The sequence below is a fragment of the Sinocyclocheilus anshuiensis genome, unplaced genomic scaffold (genome assembly GCF_001515605.1).
Source record: "Sinocyclocheilus anshuiensis isolate Anshui unplaced genomic scaffold, SAMN03320099.WGS_v1.1 scaffold567, whole genome shotgun sequence".
Lineage (NCBI taxonomy): Eukaryota > Metazoa > Chordata > Actinopteri > Cypriniformes > Cyprinidae > Sinocyclocheilus > Sinocyclocheilus anshuiensis.
The window spans coordinates 153,996-161,988 of record NW_015549600.1 but is presented as its reverse complement, the minus strand read 5'-3'; positions in this window follow the sequence as shown (position 1 = coordinate 161,988).

Below are 7,993 nucleotides of genomic sequence, written 5' to 3'. Positions count from 1 at the left end.
TATATATATATATATATACACACACACATTTAAATATATATACACGTTTAAATATATTAATTCTAAATTATATATCAATAATACATAAATATTAATTATAATATAATAATAAATAATTATTACATAAAAGTAAATAATTCAAATGAATTTACATGACAATGAGATCAATTAACTTTTTAAAAAACAAACACTTGATTAATAGCTATTAATATTATATACATTTAAATATTACAATATATTAATTCTAAATTATATATAAACAATATCAATATTAATTATAATATAATAAAGAATAATTATTACATACAAAAATAAAATGAACTTGCATGAAATTTTTTAAATCAATCAATATTATATAAATGATAATAGATCACAATTCATTCTAAATTATATATTGAGTGCAGACCCATTTTCTCTCTGATTTGCAATGAAATATCAAGAATTTATTTTTTTTTCTTTTAGATACATGCTTGTAGATGGAAGTTCTCTCTGTCAAACATTTTATGAGTGCAATGACTGTCCAAATTACAATGTAATTTAAAATATATATACATTTTAGTCAGTATTAGTATTAGTTAGTTAGGATTAACTAGACTGACTAACAAGAGATATACGCAGAAATCTTTATTTAAAACATAAGTGATCTCGAACACTGTCAATGCAAATGCAAACTGCTCACTTTTGTTCAATATGAGAAACCCACATTATAATGCATGTTGTTAAACATGAAAGGAAAGCGAAAGGAAAGATATAGAGAGAATGAGACAGGTGGCTAGGCCTGTCCTTCCTTACCCTCCTCTCCTGTTTGAACTCTCTTTCATTCTTTCGCTCCGCTCTGTGCTTTTTCAAGCACACAGTGACAAGCGCATTCATTCTCTCGCTCTATTCTACGCTCTCCTCTTTTTTTTGTCCAGCCTGCTGGATTCTGCTTCATCGCTATTCAGCTCCCAGACGGACCACCATTGATTAGAGCCCCCCTACACTCACCCCCTCCAAAACATACTCACACACACACACCAGCCGTCTCCACCTCACACACCCTGCACTCAGCAGCTGCTATGCTAATGAACCTCAGGAATAGAGAGATGGGGAAATGACAGGAAATCATCAGGATGACTCTGTCTTCATAACAAACTGAGGTGGAAGAGCTGAGAAATATCACTAAACAACCATATAAAAATGTAAAGAAGGAGAAAAGTAACAGTATTATTCCTCTCCTTCTTCAGGCAAAGGTTAACTTAACACGTATGTTGGCCTTCAGTTTTTATGTAGCGTGTCTCCTTTTACTGTAACTACTATAACTGGATTTCCCAATCCAAGGCCTGCATATCAACCAAGCCACATATTGATTCTGGCTAGAAACGGCAGATAATTATCCACTACTGTTCCTTAACTGTAACTATGTGCAGGGCTCTGAAGTGCATAAAAATGAGCATATACCTAATTAAACTCACTTTTAAGTACTACAAACTGCAGAATGTTACAGATAGACTAAAATCTGTATAAAAAGTGCATCTTCATCAGTGACAGCAGATCTTCCTATAAAAATAATCAAACTAGCCTGAGAAAACAAACCTAAAACAAATGAATTGCAACAGTGAGAAACATCAGCTCACTAAATAACAATGAAGTGGTCAAACTTTATGATGTACCAACAAGAACAATTTTGTGACTGTATGCTGTAAATAATTCCAAAAAACCTACAGTTGTCTATATTTATGTGACTTTATGGAGAAAAAACAAGCCATAAGCTACTTATAATTATGCACTGATTTTGGTTTTAAGCCTTGATAGTGTTGCTTTCAGATGTATGAACTGTCAAAATGAAACAGAATGAAAATTCATATTCATCTATTGTTTACAATGTGTTCGTTTAATGTTTTTATTGTTTATAGTGATTTGTTTGTGTATGTAGAATTTGCAAAGCCGCTCTGGTCAAGCAACATTTCGCTTTATACACGCTTTATAGTTCCATCTACGGCATCTACATGTCCATGAAGAACCTTTAACATCCATGAAGTCTTTCCACTGATCAAAAGGTTCTTTATATTGGAAAAAAGTCATTTAGATTATTAAAATGTTCTTCACACTAAGAAAAACATGTTTCTTCTAAGAACTGTTCACTGAAAGTTTCTTTGGGGAACTGAAAATGGTTCTTCTATGGCATTCCTGCAAAACCCCCCTTTTGGAAATGTATTTTTAATAGTGTACTATAACAGCATTTTGCTGTTTTACTGTATTGTTTTACTATACTTTTATGTCACTGGAATGACAATAAACAATTTAAACTACCACAAACTTCAAATAAACTGCACAAAAATGTAGTGTGATGTCCATACCATGCATGAAAAAGAGAGGTGTGTGTGCACAGTAAGCATGGACATTCGGGCAGAAATCAGTGTGGAGAAGTAAACAAACACGTAAAAAAAAGAGCACTAACAAAGCAGGAGGGGAACACGGGCGCTTTGGTGCATGGGAGAGGGTGCATGAATATGTGTATATGGAGCAGGCAGCTGGGGAGAGGCCCCATCCTCCTCGCTCCTGCTCAGCTATTTAGACGTGTCCCCGAGCGGCGTGACCCAATGGCCTGCAGGGCGGGGCCACCCATGTGACATCTGCCTTTTTGCGCGAGGGAGTGCCCATATGGAGCATACGCGCATTAACACTCGTGCGCACACGCATACATACATACAGCCCTCGCCCTGTCACATCGCTGTACCCTCCTGCTGCCTGCACCTTTTGTTCTACTATTGTGCGTCTCATTCCGTGCTGTTTGCCTCATTCCTGAACAGACCATAAAGAGGGAGGGTGTGGGTGTGTGAGTGTGTGTTTAGGAGGGCGACGTCATTGTCTGGTCAGCGACGCATTCGTGCAACAGGCTTTCAAGGGCAGGGCGCTCCCCTGCACACACACACATAGAGCTGAGGTTAAGGAGCAGGGTGCGAGCAGTGGGGTCAGACTTTCTCCTTTCTACACATGTTCAGGCTCTGTAACCAAAGGGCACTGACCTTACCCAGCTGGACGCTCTGATGTGACTGCTGTCCATGTCTGGTTTGTCTTTGTAAGGAAAACTTTAGATTTCAGAAATCAGATTTCACTGAAGGTTAATTCTTCAGAGCTGTGGTTTTTCTTTTCGAAGCAACACAAATTGCACCTTTCACCTGGCAAATTATAAAATGAGGAAAAATCCACCACCCATAGGCTATGTGCATTATAAATGGAAGGTGATAAATGTACCCCAGGTATAGGCTATGTCCTAGGACCATCTTTGTTTCACAACAAAAGTGTTTATCCTACAGATAGAGCGACAGCCTCAATTTGAATACCTTTATTTTATACTGTAAAGAAGCAGTTTGTCTGTCTTGACAAGCTGTAACATGAATAATGCCTCAAATCATGTGATTCTTTGAGGAGAGCTGTGCTTTTACTTTTCTAAACAATTCAAACTACAATTTTCACCTGGCGAATGAAAAATGAGGAAAAAAATCCATCACATTGTAGAAAGCATCCATTGTGAATGAACTGATATGTGCAAAATATATGCTGCATCAACTTCTGGATTTCAGAAAACATCCCAAAGTGTATCCTTAAAGTTGCTATGTAAGTAGAGACAGATCTTTTCTTCCATTTTGTGACACATCCATGCGAAAGGGAAGAGAAAAAATGTAGGGCGGGGACTTGGTTCAATCCATTGGTTGTTAATTGGATGGAGGCAACTCTGAATGCGAGCTTGCAGTCGATTGTAAGAAAGGGGCGAAGTGGACTAAATAATTGGAGAAGTCGAACGTTAGAGAGAAGTTTCACTGGAAGATCTAGATATTTTAATCAGAAATTACAAGTTCAAAACAAAAAAATAAATAAATAAGAAACATACATGGATGAAGCATTCACAAAAAGATCAATAACAGGCATTTAGAAAATACAGTGGGTGAGTTTCCATTTCATGCTGACTTCAAGAAACTTGCAGCCAACAGTGCAATTCAATCAGCAAAAGTAAAAACATCTTTTGTTGCTGACAACCATTCTAGATCTTTGGTTTTGGAAGCATCAACTGCATTTGAAAACAACAGCTCACCACAAACCTCTTGACCACCATGTCAACACTCTCATGTCTGCTATTGATCCTTTGATCATTCCATGTGACAGTGTACATCTCGACACAGCACTAAAGTGCAGGAGAGCACTTTAGATCTCGCTCACCAATTCCACTCCTGCTCCACATTGTAGCTAAGTGCACGCTATGTATGTCACCCCAGTGCTCCTCCTATTGATTGTGGGTGAGTGTGTGTATGTACGTATGTCTGGCCATGCCATCACTCCTTTTGGGCAACACAAGTGTGAATGTGTGCGCTGGCAAGTGATTGTGGGGAATAAAGCCCTGGTTGTTTGCAGTGAAACTATGGGTTGTAAGTGAGTGGGGAGATGCGTTTCTGTTTGACTGGCCAGGCTGAATGGGACTATTCAGTAGACCCCCAAACTGCAACCCTCTTTTCTCTCCATTGTCATCTCCCCTTCTCTCTGCTGCAACATACAGCCCAAGACAGAGAGGGAGAGAGATGTTTGGGTGGGAGAGGAGTGGGGGGTTGGGATCAACAAGAGAAGACCGAATGGGTACAGAGAGGAGTAAAAACAGCCTCTACATGGGCTGTTTTACTTATTTAGGGTTCATTCTTCACTTTGGTTGTTACTGTAAGTATGTATTATTAACGGATGGGGATAGGTGTACCCCAGTATATGTCCCAGGACCTTTTTTGTTTCACCTTTACCTTGTTAGAAACAAAAGTCTTTAAGATTTCTTTCTGTCCTATAGACATAGTGACAGCCTCGATTTATATAGCTTTATTTTCTACTCTAAAGAAGCAGGGTGTTTGTCTCAACAAATTATAAATAAAATGTAAAAAAGGATAGTTGACGCAAAAATTTAAGTTCTATCATCTTTTACTCACCCTCATGTCATTCCAAACCCATAAGACTTTTGCTAATTTTAAAACACAAATGTCCCTCCATTTAAAGCATATTCCACCAAAAGTTGTATTCATGTATGAACATTGATCAACGCATATACATAGAGCTCATCAAATACAGTAAACAGAAGTCAAGCACGCTTGAATGCGGCGCAAGAAATAACGAGGTTCCTGCATGTGAAGTTCGGTTGAACTTCTGTTTATCGTAGTTGATGTGTTCTATGTATTTGCGTTGATCAATGTTTCTATTTGAATAAAAGCCTAAATTAAATATGTTCATATACAGTGATGGTGGTGTCTCTTCAGAAGACTCATGATTTGTGAAAGTGTCAAAGTTTTGGCTGAATAGACTTTCAATGGAGGGACAGAATGCTTTCAGATTTAATTAAAAATACCTTCATCTGTGTTTCAAAGATGCATTAATGTCATATTGGTTATGGAATTACTTGAGGGTGAATGAACATTTTTAATTTTTTGAGAGAACTATGCCTTTAAATCTTGAAATATACTCTACGCAAGTATGTGAACGCAGATGCGCCTAGCTATGCAAGCTTGATTTCACACGTTATTATGGTACAAAACATGTCAAGATGCAATTCATAACACAAGTATGCATTGTCGCAAAGGGCATTAGAGTAAAATGTCTGCATCTATCATCAGTTTTCTCTTTTAGGTCAACTACAGATCAACCTGATATAGGCTATATAAACAGAGAAAAAATACTTAATGTTTAATAAAAGAAGCAGTCACAAATGAAAGGAAGGTCAAATCTACACAGGAAGGCAGGAAAGAGGGCACAGCTTTGATCATATGCGAGGGAAGTGTTTGACAAAGTTAATTCTAACCTGCTGAGGGCTTTATTATGTACACAACCCAGCTGACAAATGTGCATGAGTGGAGCCTCAATGACCAATCAGTGCCTTTGCTCTTCCTGTGGTCACGGTTGAGCTCAGAGCCTGTAAGGAGACACAGAGAAAGGAATCCAAGCAGCCGGGATCTATGTTTTTGGTTGCAATTTGTGTTTAATTGCTATAGAAAAGAGAGAAGGTGCAATTCATCTCTGTTTAATCATGGTCTTTGTGGTTCATGTTTTTCTGCAATGAGAGTTTTGCGGTGATGCATGTATTGACAGTGAAACTGGCTTAAAGAATTAGCTCACTCTAAAATGAAATTCTTTCATCTTTAATCACCCTCATGTTATTCCAAACCCACATGACTTTGTTTCTTCTGTGGAACACAAGAAATTCTGAACACTTTTTTCTATGCAATTACAATATATGGGAACTGGAAGGAGACAAAGGAATAGTTCATCCAAAAAAACTCAACCTCATTTCATTCCAAACCCGCATTTTGAATATTTTAATAGTTTTTGTCTATACAAAAAAAGTCCAAAACAACACTGGATACTATGGAGCCCCAGATATGACATGTGGGAAAAATATTTATACCTTGGCCACAAATTAACAATTTATTCCTGCAACTTACTAATACATCAGCACGGTTTACTAATTCGCCTAATTGTTTTGACCCTCTATGGTGCGCTATATGATGTCAACGAGGAAAAAATTATTTGTGATTTTCTTCCTGCTTAAAATTGGACACATTTTCATTATTTTTTAATTTTTTAAATGTTTGTTGCCTCAAGGCAACATTGTACCACAATGGACAAATTTAAACATTTGACATTTTCATGCTGTTTTATACACTTGAACAGACAGTTTTATATAGTTTTTAATGTATTGCATATCTCATATTTAAAAAAAGTAACATTTCATATCCAGCTGTTGCTCTCAGGCAACATTGTACTATCATGGATTGCAAGTATATCCAAACCATCATAACAGTTATCATATCAAAACATTACAATCAGTGTTGTTTCAAGATAAAAAATAAAAAATCATCATAACTTTAACCTAATATTCACCTTATCCTTACAAGCATGCACATACACACACTAGCACATGCACGTAAAATCTCCTTCCTCACTAATGACACCTTCAATACTTATCTTGCTGGATCTGTCCGCTGCTTTTGACACGGTTAACCACCAGATCCTCCTGTCAACCCTATTGGCAAAGGGCATCTCAGGAACTGCACTCCAGTGGTTTGAGTCTTACCTCTCAGATAGGTCCTTCAAGGTATCTTGGAGAGGTGAGGTGTCCAAGTCGCAGCATCTAACTACTGGGGTGCCTCAGGGCTCAGTTCTTGGACCACTTCTCTTCTCTGTTTACACGGCATCACTAGGTTCTGTCATTCAGAAACATGGCTTTTCATATCACTGCTATGCTGATGACACTCAACTCTACCTCTCATTCCATCCTGATGATCCGACGATAGCTGCTCACATCTCAGCTTGTCTAACAGACATTTCTTGCTGAATGAAGGACCATCACCTTCAACTAAACCTTGCCAAGACAGAACTGCTTGTGGTTCCTGCAAAGTGCAAACCCATCGTTTCATCACAATTTCACCATCCAGTTAGGCACGTCAACCATAACTCCTTCAAAAACACCCAGAAACCTTGGAGTTATGGTTAATGATCAGCTGACTTTCTCAGACCACATTTCTAAAACTGTCTGGTCCCACCTCTGTTTATCAATTTGCACTGGCTACCAATAGCTGCTCGGATAAAATTAAATGCATTAATGTTTGCCTACCAAACCACTACTGGCTCCGCACCCCTTTACTTCACTTTCACGGACTTTTAAATTAAATGTTCCCTCCTGGTGGAATTACCTGCCCAACTCAATCCGAGCAGCTTCAAGAATCGGCTAAAAACATATCTCTTCCATCTTTATTTGACCCTCTAACTCTAGCACTCTCTAATCTAATTCTATTCTTTTTATTTATTATATAATTAACAAAAGCAAAAAAGGCCCTAACTAGCTTGCTCTATTCTTTTTCTATTCTATCTGTTTTCTTTTTATTATATAATAAAAAACCCTTGCTATGTGTACTGTGTTAAGCTAACTGAGACTTGTTATAGCACTTGCATATAATTGCTCTTTTGTTGATTTTGATTGCTTCCA